Source organism: Equus quagga, chromosome 15, assembly GCF_021613505.1.
Source record: "Equus quagga isolate Etosha38 chromosome 15, UCLA_HA_Equagga_1.0, whole genome shotgun sequence".
In the NCBI taxonomy this organism is placed as follows: domain Eukaryota; kingdom Metazoa; phylum Chordata; class Mammalia; order Perissodactyla; family Equidae; genus Equus; species Equus quagga.
The window spans coordinates 64,537,269-64,557,330 of NC_060281.1; the positions used below are offsets into that span (position 1 = coordinate 64,537,269).

At 52.8% G+C, this 20,062-nt stretch overlaps 1 long non-coding RNA gene across 1 annotated transcript in view; it reads left to right on the forward strand.

The window, feature by feature from the left end:
* Positions 1-16,555, forward strand: part of LOC124226442 (uncharacterized) — a 17,749-nt gene extending 1,194 nt beyond the window's left edge. Inside the window, exons 2-6 of the long non-coding RNA XR_006885307.1 lie at positions 5,784-5,971; positions 10,100-10,188; positions 11,992-12,125; positions 14,116-14,243; positions 14,997-16,555. This is a non-coding gene — a long non-coding RNA (uncharacterized LOC124226442). The remainder of the gene's footprint in view (positions 1-5,783; positions 5,972-10,099; positions 10,189-11,991; positions 12,126-14,115; positions 14,244-14,996) is intronic.
* The last annotated feature ends 3,507 nt before the right edge of the window (positions 16,556-20,062 follow it).

The window sequence follows — 20,062 nt, forward strand, 5'->3', positions numbered from 1 at the left end:
TTCTATGGAGTAATAAACAGCAGATTCTTAGAGACAGTTAAATATGTATGTGATCGGAGGGAAAGTGCTCCAAAGTTTATAATTAAGTGAAAGCAAGGTGCAAAACAGTGAACTAGGCTACAATTTGTCATTTTAGAAAGTCACTGGAGGGGTGTGTGCGTACAATACCTACGTGTGTATATAGGTTTACGTATGTGTATACTCAGTTGCCACGCAGTGCTATATTATGTATGCGTCCACAGCATATAGTGTAATTATAACAGCTCACCCATTGCTTACCGTATGCAGTGGTCTTTCCGTTTATTAACTCATTACTCCTCACAGCGATTCCATGAGGTACTTGCTATTGTATCCCCATTTTACGGATGAGAAAACTGAGGCCTAGTGAAGCTGGTAATGTGACAAAAGTCACACAGACAGTAAGAGAAAGAGCCATGATTCTCATTCACAGGAGAACCAAGTGGTTGCTTTGGGAGAGTCAGTCCTTTTCACTGTATACCGTGAGTACTAGTGTGAATTTTCTTATCATTTTCAAGCATTGCTGTGGCAAATGCAGAATTCTAAACAATCCCCCTCCTGCCACCCCCAGCCTTCAGTAACAGCCCTGGGTGGGTGCAGCAGGCTTCGAAAAGGCTCTCTGGCCAGGGCCCTCCCCGCTGCCTCAATTGAGCAGCCCAGCTGCTGCACAGACTGATGCTCTGGAAGGAACAGACTCAGGATCTCCGGGAAGCCCTGCACCCAGTCACTCCTCCAGGCCCCAGGACATGCAGGCTCGCTACTCTGGAAGGGGGCCAGAGGCCGTGAGAGTGAGAGCCGGCAGGGGCAAGAAGCCTTCTGGCCCACCACCCTGTTTTCCCAGGAAGAGCTCTCCCAGTGCCACGTGGTCAGCCGTAGCATTCCCTTCCCCCTCCCCCACCCCTCAATGGGTGTCTCTTCAACACCCACTGCACCCAGGCCCCTGGAGTTGCCACGGGAAGAAAGTCCCCTCTTTTCGGAGCTTCCAGTTCAGCAGTGGGGGTAGGGGGAAAGAGGGGCAGTAAATGTACAAACGGTGGTAAAACCGCAACCGAGGAGAGGGCAGAGAACAGGTGGGGCAGCCCCTGGGGCCAAGGTTGCTGGAGGGGGCCCGACGCCTGGGGACTGCACAGCCCAGCACTGCCCAGTCTGGGATGGACGGCTTCACTCTGCGCTCAAGAAGTGAGCAGGCAGCAGTCAGGAGGGGCAGATGGGATTTGCGTTTGGAAAAGGTTACTGAGCCCTGGAAGGAGGCAGCAGCGGGAGGCTGGGTGCGGCCAATCCCCCACCTGGGCTTCTCAGTGATTGCACGGGTCCCTGCCCTGCTCTGTTGGACACTGCCAACGCCAGTGTGTGCAGTCGATCCTCCTTATTCAGGTTCTGTATCTGCAAATTTGCCTACTCGCTAAATTTTTCATAAACCCCAAATCAATGCTCACATGCGTGGTCATTCACAAACATGTGCAGAGCGGTGAAAAACTTGAGTCGCCTGAGGTGCTCATTTCCAGCCACGGGTGAGCCAGGCGACCATCCCCCTGTGTCAGCTCTCCTACTGTCAACAAGGGCCCATGTGGTCTAGTGAGTGTGACATTTTGTGCATTTTTGTGCTTTTCGTTGGTGATTTCACTGTTTTAAATGGCCGCCAAGCGTAGAGCTGAAGTGCTCTCCAGTGTCCCTAAGCGTGAGAAGGCTGCCACGTGCCATGGAGGAAATGCGTGTGTCAGGTGCCCTTTGTTAGGCGTGAGGTACAGAGCTGATGGCATAGGTTTGGTGTTAATGAATCAACAATATAGATTAAATAAGATGTCTTTAAACAGAAACATAAAATGGGGTTATGTACTGAACAATTGACAAAAATGTGACACAGGTGGAACCCAACCCCGTATTACCTCTGGAGCAACAGTTCAGTATTGACAGCCCCGTGACCGTGGCGACGTTATAGAGCATAAGTACAGAGAATAGCTGGAATCAACTGCACTTGCTGTGTGCACACGACACTCTGTATAGGAAGAAACCCTTATGCCCATGTCAACCCTAGGAGGTAGGTTCCTATTGTCACTCTCACACAATGGGAGAAGAAAATGAGGGCGAGAGAACTGAGGTGACTCGCCCAAAGTCACACAGCTAGGAAGTAACAGCTCCGGGATTTCTACCTGGCAATATGGCTCCGCCGGGACCACTCACTCCTTGTCCTCCAGGTCTGCAAACCTCCCAAGACAAGGACAGAGTCCTGTCCATCTCTGACCTCTAGCACTCAGCCCAAGGCCCAGCAGGCAGTAAAGAGATTTGCTGAAAGGAGGTTGGATGAAGAGAAAGACCCACACACACACAGGAAAAACACACCACCATCCATGGAGATGCCACCGCCCACCCAGCCAGGGCTGCAGTGCTGCTGCCACCTTCTGTAGAAGGAATGGCCAAGGGGTGTCATTTCAGATGCTGGTGGTGGCTACCCAGAGCCTTAAGCAGAGAACTCTGAGGGTTCTGTGATCAATTAGTAATGTCTGTCCCAGGTGCTGGGGGTGTGGGGTGGTTTGTGTGCCCTAAAACAGATGGAGGGTCACATTCTTGTGTCATCATGATTACAGTAGTGTTGAGCATAATTTTCAAAAAATTAAAAACTAACTCTTTTACCAATATGGAAAAAATGTGGGCTGGAGGATTATTTAACCCATTAAGGAGGGAACCAGAGGACAGTAGAGATGGTTCCTGGGTGGAATTTAAGGAATGTGTTATTTATAGAGATTTGAAAAGAAGAATGTTAGAATAAGATTGGTCGGTCAGATACAAAATGGGTTGTTTTCCTCCATGACAAATCCTTAACCTTTGATCATCTTTTCTACCTCGAGAAATCGTTTGCCCTCTGCTTAACAAAAACTTGCAAGTTAACGTGGTGAGAACATTACAGACCCAGCTTTCCAACAGTACTCCACAGCAAGTCAGACAGGTGCGGGCCCTTGCATCAAGGATCCAAAAACACGGTCTCAGGGGCCAAGTCCAGCCCTGCACTTGGTTTTTTTCTTTTTTACTTAATTGTAGTAAAATACGCATAACTTAAAAATTGCCATCTTAACCTTTTTTTTTTTTTCGAGGAAGATTGGCCCTGAGCTAACATCCATGTCCATCTTCCTCTATTTTGTCTGTGGGACCCCTCCACAGCATGGCTGATGAGTGGAGGAGGTCTGTGCCTGGGATCAGAACCAGCGAACCCGGGCCACCAAAGTGGAGTGTGTGGACCTTTAACCACGTGGCCACAGGGCCAGCCCCTCTACTTTCTGACTTCATGAATTTGACCGTTCTAGGGTCCCTCATATAAGTGAAATCATGCAGTATTTGTCCTTTTTTTCACTCAGCATAATATCCAAAAGGTCCATCCATGTTGCAGCATGTGCTAGAATTATCTTCTTTTTTAAGGCTGAATCATATTCCACTATATGGATATGCAACATTTTGTTTATCCACTCATCTATTGGTGGACACTGGAGTTTCTTCCACGCTTTTGCTATTGTTGTGAAAGCTATATGTTGTGAATAATGCTGCAGTGAACATAGGGGTGCAAATATCTCCCCGAAATCCTGCTTTCAATTATTCTGGATATATATCTAGAAGTGGCATTGCTGGATCATATGGGAATTCTACGTTTAATCTTTTGAGGACCCTCCATACTGTTCTCCCCAGCAGCTGTACCAATTTACATTCCCACCAGCAGTGCACAGTTTCTTCACTTCCTCACCAATACTTGTTATTTTCAGCTTTTTTTTTAAATAGCCATCCTAGTGGGTGTGAAGTGGTTTCTCGCTGTGGTTTGGTTTGCATTTCCCTAGTGACTCGAGAGGTTGCGCATCTTCTCACACGCTCGGCCGTTTGTTTACCTTTGAAGCCATGTCTAGTCAAGGTCTCTGACTAGTTTTTAACTGGGTTGAGTTACAGTTCTTTATGTATTCTGGATACTAACTGCCTGTTTTGGTAAATAAAGTTTACTGAAGTCCAGCCACGGCCACTTGCTTATTTATTGTCTGTGGCTGCTTTCAAGGTGCACTTGCAGAGCTGAGCAGTGGCAACAGTGGCTGTGTGGCCTGCAAAGCCATATTCACCATCTGGCCCGCTGCAGAACAAGTTTGCTGACCTGGCCTCAACTCGCTAAGTAACCCTTTCGTGGGCCTATTGACTGATGCTCCGAGATGGCACTGAAAGAGCAAGCTGCTCTCCTTGGAAGTTTGGGATCATTTTTCCACACAGTGGTTGCAGATACAAGCAAAACCCTAGGATTCCTCTCCATTCCTCTCTCTATCAGCCCAGTCCACAGTGCCCAGAGCTGACCCGCTCCTGCAACTGAAACATTCCTGGCAGCACGGGGTCCCCTCCTCCAGCCCTAGCCACACCCCCTTGGCGGGCTGCCCACTGAGAGTTGAGTGGTTGAACCTGCCCGGGTCCCTCTGGGTGGGCGCGCCGGGTGGAGCCTGGGGAGTCACCTGGGTTCTGGTCTGGTTATCTCGCCCAGAAAATGGGATTGATGATGAAGAGGATTGAGTAGAACAATGTACACTGCCAGCCTCTTGAGGAGGAGTTCTCGAACATGACCCCACACCTCCCTGCCTCAGGGTCGAGCTAATTCCAGCCTCGGGCACTGTGAAGTCAGCCCCTGATCTCATTCTGGAAAAGTCTTTGTCCTCCTCCAGGGACTTTAGGCAAAGCTTCTCAGGGCCCAGGGCTGGGTCTCAGGAGCTTCAGACTTGGTTTAAACAAAAAGAGCGGTGGGCCCCACCTTTTCCTTGGAGCCAGTATTGGTTCTAAGGCTCTTCAGAGCTTAAAGGGAGGGGGTGGGATGGGGATTTGCCTCCTGGCTCCCAGAAGGTTGGGACTGTGACAGTTGAGGAGTCCAGTTAGAAGGAGGCTCTGGACCGGTTTCAATCCTGGGTGGCTTCTGGCCCCACCTGGCCTGGCCAGGCAGCCAGCCCCTTCCAGCCCCAAGCCCAAGGGAAGGGCTCTGCTGTGTCCCCCTAGGCACGGAAAACTCGTGGTTTTGTAACAGTAAACATGAACTTACCTTCAACCCAGCAATCGTACTCCTGGGTGTTTACCCAAATCACAGATGGAAGATGTTTGTAACAGCCCAGAGATGGACACAAAGCTCCATCAACATGTGGAAGGAGAAACAAACTGTGGTAGCCCCACACGTTGGAACTGTTGATGAAAATAATCCATAACCAATCTATAAATGAAAATTTGGGTGAGTTTATTCTGAGCTGAAATCTGAGGACCATGGCCTGGGGCCTTTCTTCCCAAAGGAAGAAAGGGCACCGAAGAAGTGAGGTATACAGAGTGGTTATATACCCCCATACAGGACGTTTCACATATGATTGAAATGTCCCTCCCACAATAGTCACAAGATTGCCCTGTCAGCACGGCACAGCGCTTGATGGACACAGCAGGTAGTGGGTCTGCTATCTTGGAGGGTGTAGCAGGAGGCAAGTCTATTGTCTCGAGCTGGGCCGTCACAGGTGAGCGCAGCAATCAGTTCCTAGCCTAAGGAAAGATGCTTAATCCTTAAAGAAATGCCAACGTTGGCAGAGGGAGGGAAGTTGCACCTTTATCTCAAGGGCCTTTGCTCTTGCCATAGGGAATATCTAAAGCAGATATACAATGCATGCTCAACAGTCACGGTCAGGCCCTTTTGGAAAGACAAGGTCAGGCTGAGTTAGGTTTACACCAAATGGCTTCCTCATATTCTCCAATATATCCTATTACTTGCCATTTTTATTTTTTAGAACGCTCCCTCGAAATCAAAGGGACCTCTCAACCCTTCATGCAAAGTGGAGGAAGCAGACACAAAGACCCTGCTGCAGGTTCTGCCTGTGCGGGATTCACTCTGGGTATGTTCCCCAAAGCGAGGCGGGTTCCCTCCTGGAGAACGACATCAGACTCTCCACCAGGAGGAGTCGTCTCGCAAAGTAAGGTACGTTTGCGGCAAATAGGAGACCACGAGGAATCATTTCCCAAGTCATGGTGTCCCTGAACAATGGGAAGCAAGGACATTTATTTGGGATGGGAAATGAACATTCAAAAGGGAGAAGTGGGCATTCACTTGTGCAGGCTCAGCTGGAAGACGTGCCTCCACATACACTGCAGGTCACAGTAATAAGGCCTAAGCTCCGGGAGAGATCTTAGCGTGAAAAATGAGGCAGAGGTCCAGGCACTGCTCTCGTGGAGAGGCTCCTCTGGTTCAGAGTGGTTGGTGATTGCATCTCCTTAGCATAACAAAAGGAGAAAGAACAATTTGGAAAAACTGTTAAATGCTTGCAAACCCACCCTTGAGTCCACCCTTGAGGCAATTAGCTCACTGGTTGTTGCCTGGGGTGGGGATTGACCGTGGCAGGACAGGAGGGGACTTTGGGGGTGACAGAAATGTTCTATAGTGCTGTGGGGACAGGCGCCTGGGCCTATACATTGGTCCAAACTCACTGAACTGTACTCTTATTTTTTTTTAAGATTTTATTTTTCCTTTTTCTCCCCAAAGCCTCCCGGTACATAGTTGTATATTTTTAGTTGTGGGTCCTTCTAGTTGTGGCATGTGGGACGCCGCCTCAGCATGGCTTGATGAGCCGTGCCATATCCGTGCCCAGGATCCAAACCGGTGAAACCCTGGGCCACTGAAGCGGAGCGCGCGAACTTAACCGCGAGGCCACGGGGCTGCCCCTGAACTCTACTCTTAAAGTGTGTGCATTGAATTGTGTGTGAATTTTACCTTAACAAAGTTGATTTAAGTAGAGGCACTGACACACACTGCAGCGTGGATGAACCTGGAAAACATTCTGTGGAGCAAAATAAGCCAGACACAAAAGGACACATCTTGTATGATTCCACTTACACGAAATGTCCAGACTAGGCAAATCCATGGAGACAGAAGTAGGTTGGCAGTTGGCAGGGGCTGGAGGAGGAGGGATGGGGAGTGACCACTGCTGGGTAGGGGCCTCCCACCATGCCCAGGGGTGCAGAGCTGGTGGGCGTGGCCCTAAGAGGCACATCAGGTGCCAATGTCCAGGGGCAGGTGAAGGAGGAAGCCCTCCTTGAGGGCCTGGAGGGAGGAGGGGTGAGTGACTGCCAGGTCCAGCGGCCCCGGCTTCCTCCAGCGTCTTCCCAGCCCCAGGGGCTCCAGCACTTGAACTTCAGCAGCTTCTGAGTGAGGCCCAAGCTGGCCGAGGCCTCCAGCCAGCCAGACTGGCTCCTGCAGAAGTCATTTGAGGGTGCCCCAAAGCCTCTGCACCTGCCAGGTGGGTGACTCAGCCTGTCGTGGACAGTAGCTGCCTCACTGATGGACGACAGACAGTCACGAGCCTTGCAGGACATCCTAAAGGCATGAGAAGCCCGTCCAGGCTGGGTCATCACAGAGCCGGGGGCGGGGACCAGGGCCTGGGCTTCCTCAGAGTTCCTGAGGGCTCCCCTCCGAGCCTCTGGGCCCCAACTCCAGAATCTCAATATCCTGCTTTCCAAGCCTGGCAAACCTGTTTTCCCTCTTTTCTCCTGGTCTCAAGTGGCACCCAGGCCTGTCTCCAAATGACATCGCCTCGTGCCTTCCCATTGCAACCTGCCTTCCTCTCCTTCCTCCAGTTCCACCCACCAGCTACCCCCTGGTCCAAGCCACAGTCCTCTGGCGCCGGGACCACCCCAGGACCCCATAACAGTCTCACTGTCTCCTGTATCAGCAATGCTCCTCGGAGCAGCGCCATCTTCCTCCCTCTCCATCCCTCCAACCGCCAGCTCCTCCCGTCCCAGCGTCACATCTTTGTGCTGACTGGCTCTAGGTCAAAACGCTGGTTTCAGCCCCAAAGTCACCTCCTCAAAAGGCTTTCCTTGACCACCATTCCATCTAAAGACGTCCCTTCCCGCCCAAACCGTCACTCTCTAACCATGGGGGTCTGTGGACCAACGAGCGCGATCAGGGGTCTGTGAACTTGGATGAGAGAGGCAGTTACATCCGTATATTCACCCACCTCTGCTCATCCTCTCCAAGGTGGTTAGGATTAAGCTCATCCAGGGGCCGGCCCGGTGGTGCAGCAGTTAAGTTCGCACGTTCTGCTTTGGCGGCCCGGGGTTCGCTGGTTCGGATCCCAGGTGCGGACATGGCACCACTCGTCAAGCCATGCTGTGGTAGGTGTCCCACATAGAAAGTAGAGGAAGATGGGTACGGACGTTAGCTCAGGGCCAGTCTTCCTCAGCAAAAAGAGGAGGATTGGCAGTAAAGGTTAGCTCAGGGCTAATCTTCCTCGAAAAAAGAAAAAAGAAAGGATAGGGGGACAGTTCTTGAGCAGGTTGGGGCATTCATAGATTTTCATATTATAAATAAAATAAGTCCAAGCTGGTGATAACAGGGTACCATGATTCTCCAAATAACGCATCTGAAGTTTGGCTAGAATTTTTAGAAAGGACAATTTGTATAACCACGTGGAGACATGTTTTTATTTTCTCATACGCTGGCAGCCTACAACAATGGCAAGTCAAAAGTCATACATAGCATGGCCCCTTTGTATGAAATATCGTGAACAGGTAAACTCTCAGAGACAGAGAGGTTGGTGGTTCCCAGGGCTGGATACACATGGTGGTTGTATGACACTGTGAATGTGCTAAATGCCTCTGAATTGTTTGCTTTAAAATGGATAATTTTGGGGGTCAGCCCTGTGGCCAAGTGGTTGAGTTCATGCGCTCCGCTTCTGTGGCCCGGGGTTTCACTGGTTCAGATCCTGGGCCGGACACGGCACCACTCATCAAGCCATGCTGAGATGGCATCCCACATGCCACAACCAGAGGGACCTACAACTAAAACATACAACTATGTACTGGGGGGCTTTGGGGAAAAGAAGAAAAAAAAGGAAGATTGGCAACAGATATTAATTCAGGTGCCAATCTTTATTTATTTAATTTTTTTTTAGGAAGATTAGCCCTGAGCTAACATCTACTGCCAATCCTCCTCTTTTTGCTGGGGAAGACTGGCCCTGAGCTAACATCTGTGCCCATCTTCCTCTACTTTATATGTGGGATGCCTGACACAGCATGGCTTGATGAGCGGTGAGTAAGTCGGCACCTGGGATCCGAACCGGTGAACCCTGGGCCGCTGAAGCAGAACACGTGAACTTAACGGCTGCATGACGGGGCCGGCCCCCAGGTGCCAATCTTTAAAAAGAAATAAAATGGATAATTTTGTCTCAGGTGAATTGCACCCAAAAAACCCAAGAAAGGTCTTCAGGGGGTTCTGGTTTGGGGAGAGGGGCTCGAAGGGGCCTGGGAAATGACTGAGAACTCTATTCAGGCTCTGCCCTAGGTGCTCCACAGAAACTGCCTACTTCCTCCTCGCCACACCCCCGCAGGTGGCACTATGACTCCCCCATTTTACAGAGGAGAAAGTTGAGGCCTGACGGCTCAGAAACACACACTTGCACGTCTTGGAGCTCCACTGTGAGCCCAGCATCCGCATGCAACAGCCTAGCCTGAGTGAGTGAAGTGCCTGTGACAAGTGGGGTGACCCCCCAGACACCTCACTTGTCCCCACCCCAGGCTGCTTTTCCAGTCACCACAGAGGTAGGCGGGTCAAACAGTACTCCATTTGTTTTTAGCTAAAAAAAAATTTCTGTTATAATTCACATACCATAAAATTCATGACTTTAAAGTATACACTTCAGGGGCCGGCCCGGTGGCGCAGCGGTTAAGTGCGCACATTCCGCTCCGGTGGCCTGGGGTTCGCTGGTTTGGATCCTGGGTGCGGACACGGCACCGCTTGGCAAGCCATGCTGTGGTAGGCGTCCCACATATAAAGTGGAGGAAGATGGGCACGGATGTTAGCTCAGGGCCAGTCTTCCTCAGCAAAAAGAGGAGGATTGGCAGCAGATGTTAACTCAGGGCTAATCTTCCTTAAAAAAAAAACAAAACAAAACACTTCAGTGGTTCTAAGTATATTCACAGGGTTGGGTCACCATCACCAGTATCTAATGCCAGAACATTCTCATCATCCCGAAAAGAAGCCCCCTGCCCAATAACAGGCACTCCCAAACCCCCAGCCCCTGCAACCCTAATCTGCTCCCTGTATCTCCAGGTGTGCCTGTTCCGGACATTTCGTATGAATGGAGTCATACGCTGTGTGACCTTTGTCTGGCTCCTTTCACTGAACCTCCTGTTTTTAAGGTTCGTCTATGTCGTAGCACCTATTGGTAGTCCATCCCTTTTCATTGCTAAATACTATTCCATTGTGTGGATACACCATTTTTCTATCCATCAGTTGATGGACATTTGGTTTTTTTTCTAACTTTGGCTATTATGAAAAATGCTACTATGAACCATCATTCTGTTTTACAGGTGAGGGAACCACCTGTGGGGAGAGGGGACCTGGCCAGGGCAGGGTCAAAGCGCCCATGGGTACAGGACTCAGGCCAAGGGACCAGCCAGTGCAAAGGCCCCGGGGTTCCTCTCTGGGGAGCAGGAGAAGGCCCAGGAGGCCTCGTGCAGAGAAGGGCCGCTCTCCGCCTGCCCCTCGCTGGTCCCCAGCTCCAGGCCCTGCCCTCTGCGCTTAGGGTGGGCCTCAGCCTATCTGCGGACAACTCCCTTCTGCCCACCAAGGGGCTTAGAGCAGAGCAGTCTTGCTGGGGATGGGGCTGGGGAAGTGGGAGAGGCAGGGACCTCTGCTTGGGCAGCCCCAGCCCGGGGGCATCTCGGCTGCTTTCCTGCTGGTCTCGTGACAGGCTTGGCCGCCTGGCAACTCGGGGTCACCTTCACTGCATGTTTCCCCATCTCCGGGGGCCAGCTCCCTCCTAGGTGCTACTCAGGCCAGAAACTCGCAGGCATCCTTGACCCACCCTTTCTACATCTGGAAATGCTGCTGGTTCCATCTTCAGAACGGATCCAGAATCCTGTCCCTTCTCACCACTTGTGTTACTTTGCTGGGGCTGCCGTAACAACTTATCACAAACTGGGAGGCTGAGAACAATAGCAATTTCTTTTTCTTTTTTTTTTTTAAAGATTTTCTTTTTCTTCCCAAAGCCCCCCAGTACATAGTTGTATATTCTTCGTTGTGGGTCCTTCTAGTTGTGGCACCTGGGACGCTGCCTCAGCGTGGTTTGATGAGCAGTGCCATGTCCACGCCCAGGATTCGAACTAACGAAACACTGGGCCGCCTGCAGCCGAGTGTACGAACTTAACCACTTGGCCACGGGGCCAGCTCCTAGCAATTTCTTCTCTCTGGGTCAGGAGGCCAGAAGTCCAAGATTGAGGTGTGGCTGGGACTGTGCTCCCTCTGAAGGTTCTAGTGGAGGAGACTTCCTTGTCTCTTCCAGCTTCTGAGGGTTCCTGGCGCTTGCTGGCTTGTGGCCACATCACTCCAATCTCTGCCTCTGTCTTCACATGACTGCCTTCCCTCTGTGTCTGTGTCCTCTCCTCTTCCTATATGGACACTTGTCACTGGATTTAGGGCCCACCCTAATCAGTATGACCTCAACTAAGTACATCTGCAAAGGCTCTATTTCCAAATAAAGTCACATTCTGAGGTTCCAGGTGGACAGGAGTTTTGGGGGACACTATTCAGCCCAGTACAGCACCTACGCAGGTGGGAGACGCTGGTTTCTGCCACCAGCGTTGCCCTCCTGGGTTCCATCCCCAGCCTCTAGCTGGTTTCCACCACAGTCTTCTGTCTCTGGAGGCCACAGTTCTTTAAAAACCCAAGGCGGGGTGAGTGGTTCCCCCTTCACTCAGCATAGGAGCCCATGCTCCAAGCTGGACACTGTGTGCCTCCCTGTCCTGCCTCAAGCTCTTCCTGGACACAAGAGGCATGCTCCTGTCCCAGGGCCTTTGCATTTGCTGTGTGCGTGCCGGGAGGGACCTGTCCTCCCCCGGATCTCCCCAGCTTCCCCTCTCCCTCAGGTCCTGACCTACCGATTTAGAATTGTGACCTCCCCTGGCACATCGATACCACTTCCTTGTCTTATTTTCCTCCAGGGCACCTACCACCATCTAAACTCCACGATGGAAGGGATTTTCCAGAACCTAAATTGGTACCTGCCCTCTGGAAGCCCTCAGTTGGTACTTGCTGTGTGAATGGTCACATGGCTCTAACCTCCAGACCCGATGATGTAAGCATTGTTATTACCTCTACATCAGCCAGCATCCCGGCAGGACACAGAATTCCACTCAGAAGGGTTTCGCTGGGTGGGCGTTGATGAAGGGGCCCTCACACAGCTGTGTGTGAGGAGCGGCGACCTTGCAAGGCCTGTGGTGGTGGGAAGCAAGTGGGGAAGGGGGTGGGGAGGGGGTGGGGGCCAGGCAGGAGCTGTGGCTGTAGATCTCACAGCTGGGAGGGCGGAGGGAAGGGGGACTAAGTGCCCCCTCCCCCACCCCCGCCCTCTCATCTCCCTCTTGTGCCTCTGATTGGCCAACCCTGGGGGAAGCCAGAGGACCAGAGGCAGCCTGAAGAGATCTGCCTCCAGGGCCCTGAGCCTGGCCTGCCCATTCGTTGGTCTGGGTGTGGGGGGCACAGAGAATGGGCAGGACAATCATTTCAGGGGCAAAAACAGAGGCTGGGGAATGAGATGACTCCCCCGGCCCTGGGCCAAGGCCTCGTGGCTCCTGGTCTGTGGCCTCGGGCACCCACTGCACGGCCTCCTCAGGAACCTGGGGAGCCTCCAGGCTGGGGAGCCAGTGTCGGAAGCAGATTCCAGCCTCCTGAGACAGAGGGCAGAACTCCTCTGGCCTGTGTCATGGGGCGGGGCGCAGGCTCTCTGAGCAGCCACACCCACCGCACCCAACCTCATCCTCAGCCTGCAGCCTGGTCATCAAAGTGCGCACGTTCTCTGGGGCCAACTCTCCCGGCCTTTGTGGCAACTGACTTTTATCCTTTTTTAATTGGCTTCCTCACCTGTAAGATGGGACCACAATGCTACTGGGATATTTCCAGCCTCCTAGGTTCTGGGTGCCTCGTGGGCTGGAGCCGTGCACTGAGCAGGAGCAGGGTGTGCGGTCCCCGGGATGGAGCTCCTCGCAGCTCCTCCTGAGCCGTGTGCCCCTGGTGTGGCAGCGTCTGAGACGGCCAGACATTGGAGCCTGTCCCCTGAGAGCTCCAGCCAATCCTGTAATGACCGCATAGCGGAGCTGGGAACAAACCTGCATCCTGACGGGCACAGTCAGGAAATGGTGTCACGAGGACTGAAGGACTGAAGGAGCTGACCATACATGATGAACAGTGCCCAAGGAATGACTCACAGACTCAGGCGGTCACCTAACAGGAATGTTTGTGTGCATTTGTTCATTCATTCACTCAGCTTGTTCATGCTCTGGCTCTCGCCAGCCTCCCTGGCACCCCAGTTAACGCCTCCACCGGCTCACCCGCCACCCACACCGGTCTCTGCGCTGCTCCTCGCTCCTGCTGGGCACACTCTCCCCCTGGAACTTTGTGTGGCTGGCTCTTTGGTGCCCTTCAGGATTCAGCCCCGACGTCCCCTCCTCCGAGCAGCGTCCCTGACTGCCTGCACCAAAGGCCGCTTGCCCAGCTATCCCCCATCGTCCCACCCTGGGCTGCTTTGTTCGTTTAAAGCACCTGTCACAGGACAACTGGTCCTGGCTGGTCATCACGTTAAAGGCATGGGAAAAAACAGGGGATCTGTTGTAGGGGCCGGCCCGGTGGCGCAGCAGTTAAGTTCGCATGTTCCGCTTCAGCGGCCCGGGTTAGTTCAGATCCCGGGTGCGGACACAGCACCTCTTGGCAAGCCATGCTGTGGCAGGCGTCCCACATATAAAGTAGAGGAAGATGGGCACAGATGTTAGCTCAGGGCCAGTCTTCCGTGGAAAAAAAAATTAAAAAAATAAAGGGCATTTAAAAAAATGAAAGAGATTTACAAATGTAACATGTGGTTCTGGATTGGGTCCTCGTTTGAGCAAATCTACCGTAGAGACACTTGGGGGCAGAAGGGGGCACGTTGAATATGGATGGTATGAAATGACATTAGGGCTTTATTGTTAATTTTGTCAAGTGTGACAATGACGTTGCTGTGGCTGTCATGTAGGAACAGGACCTTATTCTTTTTTTATTGAGATACAATTGACACATTAAAATGTCCTTATTCCTAGAGAGAAGTACAAAGTGCTTAGGAGTAAGACGTCATGATGTCTGTACTTCACCATGAAATTACTTCAGCAAAGACGAAAATAAATGAAGCAATAGGCAGATGCCTACAATAACCAAGCCCAGGTGCTGTGTAAGTGGCTGCTCATCAAACTGCTTTCTCTTCTTTCCTAAGCTTGAAAATGTCCTTGGGGTCAGAAACACCGCATGAGAAATAAGGGAGAAAAGCGCTCGCTGTTGTTGGATGTCCCTATACGCCTACTTTAAAAATCCTCACTACTGTTTTTCTTCCTTCTTCTCCCCAAAGCCCCCCAGTACATAGTTGTATGTTCTAGTTGGGGGTCCCTCTGGTTGTGCTGTGTGGGATGCTGCCCCAGCATGGCCTGACGAGCGGCACCATGTCCAAGCCCAGGATCCAAACCGGTGAAACCCTGGGCCACGGAAGTGGAGCACACGAACTTAACCACTCGGCCACGGGGCAGCCCCTTCACTACTATTGACTACACATAAAATAATGCATGTGGCGCATAGGGGCGGCATGATTAGACCAGAATCAACCTGAAACCACCACCCAGACGAAGAACTGCGACATTCCTGGCAGTTCCCATTTCCATCTCTTCCTTCCTGTTCCGTCCTCTCAGCTCCCGAGTCAGAGCTCCCCCGTGCCTGAATTTCGTCTTCATCATTCGTGGGCTTTAACTTTGAGGCGTACCTTACACGCAGTTAGTGCACTAATCCTAGGGTATGGGTGATTCATTTTTGCAAATGTTTGCACCCATGTAACTGCCGCCCAGCTCAACACGCAGGGCTGTCCTGCAGCCCAGAAAGCTCTCAGTGCCCGTCACTCCCGACAACAGAGCCACTATCCTGGCCTCTTTCTCCACAGGTCGGTGTTGCCTGTCCTTGAACTTTACGAAGATGGATCACAGCACTCGTTCTTCATGTGTCACTTCTCTCAGGAAGCATCATGTCTGTAAGATTCACCCATGAGTTGCATCATCCTCTGGCTTTTGCAAAACAGTCCTAGCGCATATAGAACATGTACACGTGTTTGTCTAGGTGTATACACACCTGTAGACATTGTATCTTTCAGTTTTGCTTGTTTCTGAGCTCTATGAAACAGCATCACAGTGCAGAAGAAACATCAGCCTAAGAAAGTATGGAACCCACTGGCAGAGGCAAATACAGAGATGGACACCGGACCCTCGACCACTGTGACGGCACAGGGAAGTCACTTTTAATTCCAGTATAAAGTTACAGGACAAAGTATTACAAAATAGCTGTAACTAAAAAATATTTTTAAAAGATACACACCATGAACAGACATAAATTGTGACAACAGCATCATAGAATGTATGTGCGGGGGCAGCTAACATGTAGGGGTTTTTATAGGATTGGACGTAAGTTGTTAACAGCTTAAAATAGACTTTTATAAGATATTTTATGTAAGTCCCAAGGTAACCACAGAAAATACCTCTACACTGACACGAGGAGAAAGGAATCAAAGCATATCAATATTTAAAAAATCAACAAACACAGGAAGGTGGCAAAAGAGGAGAAGAGATGACAAGACTAACAGAAAGGAGGAACTTGGAGGCAGTGATAAGCCTGTCCCTGTGGTAAAGGCTTTATGCAACTGGATTACAACTACGGAAATGTAAACGTCTGTTCATGAGAGTAAATGGATCAAACTCCCCAATTAGGACAGAGAGTGGCTGAACGGATTCAAAACCCAGACCCAACTCTGTGCTGCCTGCTGGAAACTCTCCTTAGATGTACGCACCCACACAGGCTGAAAGCAAAGCGATGGAAAAACATTCCAAGGGAAGTGATGCAGCCTGGGGCACGCACAGCGCTGCTTCCGCTGCTCTCAGGCCCTTTGGTTCCCGCCTCCATCGTCTCCGAGCTGTTTCACTGACAGACACGCAAACTTTCTCATGCACAGAGGGTCAGTTAGCTTCCCTCCATCCCACAGGAAAAAACAGATTTTCCTTCACTGACACATTCATTTCAATATGCTTATCTATAGAGGCGTCTGTTTATTTTCCTTTGAACTTTCTAACATCTGCCTGGCGCCCTCCTTGAGGAAGAGCTTTACTACTTTTCATTTTCATAGCTCTGTGCGTCGTGATTTTCCCTGTTTGCATCATCCTTTATCAACAGCATCCGTCTTTTGCATCCTGCTTTTCTTATTAAATGCCATGTTGATGGGGCCCATTCTGGGCTGTTCTGGGCAGCAGTGACTTCTCCTTCTTGCTGCTGCCAAATATTGCCTGGGAATCTAGACGGGATGACCCGTCCTTTCTTCTGATGATGGAGTGTGGGTTGTTTCCAGAGTTTTGCTGTTAGGAACCGGCTGTGACAGACATTCTCACTCAGGCTCCTGCTGTCCCCCCGCCCCCCCGTTTCCCTGAGGGCATACCCAGGGGTGGGTCTGCAGAGGGACAAAGTGCACAAAGGTCCACGTTTACAAAATCATGCCAACTTCTGTTCCAAAGAGGCTGCAGAGAGTCACACGCCCACTAGGGCTCCCCTTGACCCATGTCCTCCCCGACACTGGCCTGTGAGAGCACTTGCCCATGCGGGCCGAGTTCACCACTGTCCCCTGTGCCTGGAACAGTGCCTGGAGCAGACTAGGCTCTCCCCAAAGCACATGAATGAACATGAGGATGAGTGTCTGCTGAATGCATGCACCCAACACCTCCTGAGACCTCAGCCACCTCTGTCCTGTGCTGCACGTGTAGGAGAGCAAAGCTGAGGGGACCCTGGGTCCCCCGACATCTCCAGCTTGGGGTGGGGAGGGAGGACGGTGCTCCTTCCCTTCGTGAGTCAGTCCTCCCCTCCCTTTGTCCTTCTGTCCTGCCCAGAGAGGAGCACACGAGCCTCTCATGTGGCCCTTTTGTGTGCACTTTGGACTTGGAGGCCGGAAATCAAGCCTCCTGTTTGGCCATTTGGGGGTCTCTTGGCAGTGACCCCGACACTGTGCTGCACGGCACCTGCGGAGGATTCAGCCTTCTTGCTGGGGCTGCTCACCATGCGCTTCTGACACATGCTAGCGGTGCTCTGACTCCCGACGTCCAGGGAAGATGGTTCCGGGCCCGCCCTGCCTCCGATTCACCTCCAGTTGGGGTGTGACGTTCTGGGACCATGTGAAACAGCACGTGCATCTGCTCCCGACAGCCACTCGTGGAAATGTCATGCTCTCCAAATGCTCAGAAGGGTGCTCTCACTTTGCCCTGGTCCCCCTGCGGATGGGTGATGAACTCCAGCATGGGCTCCAAATGGATCAGAGACATGACTTTCACAGGGGCGACTGCTGGACTCCAGAGCATCCAATGTCCCTGAAAGCATCTGCTCATCCCTGGGCTCCCGGAGGCTCTCACCCCCATCTCACACCCCAGCCTCAGCTGCTGACCCCTAGGAGCCAGGTCCAGCCCAGCTGTATGGCTGAGTCCACACCTGGGCAACCCTGGACTCACCTGGCACTGGGGGTTGCTCACCCTCCAGGACCCACCTGGTGGGCCTTTGTGGGAACTGCTTCGCTCCCGGGACCAAGACAGCCCTGCAGGCCCGGGGTCTCAAACCCAGATGGTTTAGGGACATGTCTGTAGGACACCGGAGTGCAGGGAACCACACAAGCCCCGGGCGATGGCATTCAAAGCATCAATGCTTTCCAGCAGTGGACGAGTCCAGCAGGCTGAGGGGTTGAAACTCCCGTGCTCCAGCCTAGAGGTCAAGTCCATTCAGCCCACTCCCTCCCCTGGCTCAACTGCTGGGTCCACAGACACAGCCCAGCGGGTGGGCGGAAGGGCGAGTGGGAGGACGAGGGGCTTTGCCCTTCCAGGCCTGACCCCAGCTAGCTGAGGGAACAGACGCCCTGCGCATGCACCCCACCCTCCCGGGGCAGAGTGCCCTTTCCTGCCGCGCTCCGGGAGTGTTCCCTGGACAGCAAGCTCACCACAGCTCCTCAGCGGAGCCCAACGCCTGTAGATGCATGCAAAGACCCGGAGCCCGGACTCAACACAGAGTTGTACAAGCTGTTCCCAGCAGCTCTGGTCACAACAGCCAAAAGGGGGAGACGACCCAGAGGCCCATCAGCCAATGGATGGACACACAAAGATTGGCACAGTCATACAGTGGAGTCTCATTCAGCCAGAAAAAGGGACGAAGCACTGATTCATGCCACAACGTGCGTGAGCCTTGAAAAGGTTATGTACAAGCAGCCAGACACAAAAGGACAACTATTGCACGATTTCCTCTGAGACGAGGTGCTGAGAATTAGGAGGTGCAGAGATAGAAAGTAGACAGGAGTTTGCCAGGGCCCGGGTGTGATGCTAATGGGCCCGGGGCTTCCTTCTGGGGCGGTGGACACGCTCTGGAAATGAACGGCGGCAGTGGCTGCACAACACCGTGAATGCAGTCAACATCACTAAGGTGAATCTTACGTTGTGCGCGCATCACCACAATGCAATTGTGGTGTGAAAAAGGCATGGACTGAAGCCAAAAGGGAGTGTCAGTGCGGTCGGGACGCACCACAATCCGAATGTGAAGCCGCGCCTCCTCACTCCCGCAAGCTGAGGGGCAAGCTGGTGCAAATCTCCTCCTGCTGCGACGCCCGGCTCAGAAAGAAAGAGACCCTGGGTCCCCCTCCAGCGCCGCCCCTGACTCCCAGCTGCCTTTCCACCCGCAGGGACGCCTGGTGTGGTGGATGCTGTTTGGGTTCCAGTGTGGCGCCTGCCGCAGGGACGGTCAGGGTGTGCTGGACCATATGTAAGATATGCCTCTGCTGGCCACTCTCTGTCCCCATCCCAGCCACAGCGTGGTAAGGTGCAGTGGGGTGCATCTGGGCCCTGGCTTCCAATCCCAGCTCTGCCCACTGGAGCCCTGTGACCTGGGCCTACTACCCCGACCTTTGGCCTCATTCTGTTTCCCTGACCCACCAGCCTTTCACTCCAGCCTTTGGCCTTTGCACTGGCTGTTCCCTCTGCCTGGACCTCCCGGCAGCCAGCTCCTTCCCACCATGCAGGTCGCAGCACAAATGTCACCTCTCCAAAAAGCTCTCCAGGACACGGAGTCTAAAGGGAACGAGAGCTCATGGCCGGCTGCCAGTGGCTCTGAGTCCCTGAGACCACGGAGACCCCAGTCATCCGGCAGCCTGCGGTGCCTGCAGTGCTCTGGGGCCGCTGATGGGGGCGGGCGGTGCGGGTCCCAGGGCCCAGGCATCACTGATACCACTTCTGACACACAGAGCACTTCCTGAGAACCAAGTGCTGCAGGTTGAACTTCGACCCTCCATCATCAATTTTAAGACACATTCTGATTTCACATGAAAATACAAAAACTCAGGGAAATGCGATCACAACACTCACAAACCGTCTTATGGCACTGGTGCCTCAGGGGCAGTGCTCAGAAATGCCGCCCCAGGTCACAGACCAGCCGCTGAGTGACCGGTGAGGAGCACAGGAACAGATGTAAACAACGGCCCGGCTTCTCAGACCCGGGAAAGGCAGGCTCGGGGACAGGCAGCTACTCCACAAAGCAACACGCCCTGGGCACTTCTCAACGGAGCCTGGACGAGGGGGCAGCCCGAGGCCGGAGGGGGCGGCCCAGGGCAGGGCAGAGTCCAGGCTGAGCGGGGCAGCTGTGCAGCAAGATGGCACGGGATTGCATCAGGGCCATGCTGCTGTGGCCTGCAGCTCGCCAGGGCCCTCCCGGGTGGTGTGACCCTGGCCCCTGCATGCCCTTGCCCGGTGTGAGGAGGCTGGCCTGGGAGCTCAATTCCACCACAATCCCGAGAGACAGCTCTCAGCCCTGGCTGCCCCTTGCAGAGCCCTGGGGCTCCGTTCTTTCTGGAACGCTTGTCTCATGACGAGAACTGTGCTCTAAGGGCGTTCACTAGATGGGAAGTGCACCAGGGCTCCTCAGTGGGGCCAGCAGCTCCACTCCGGAACA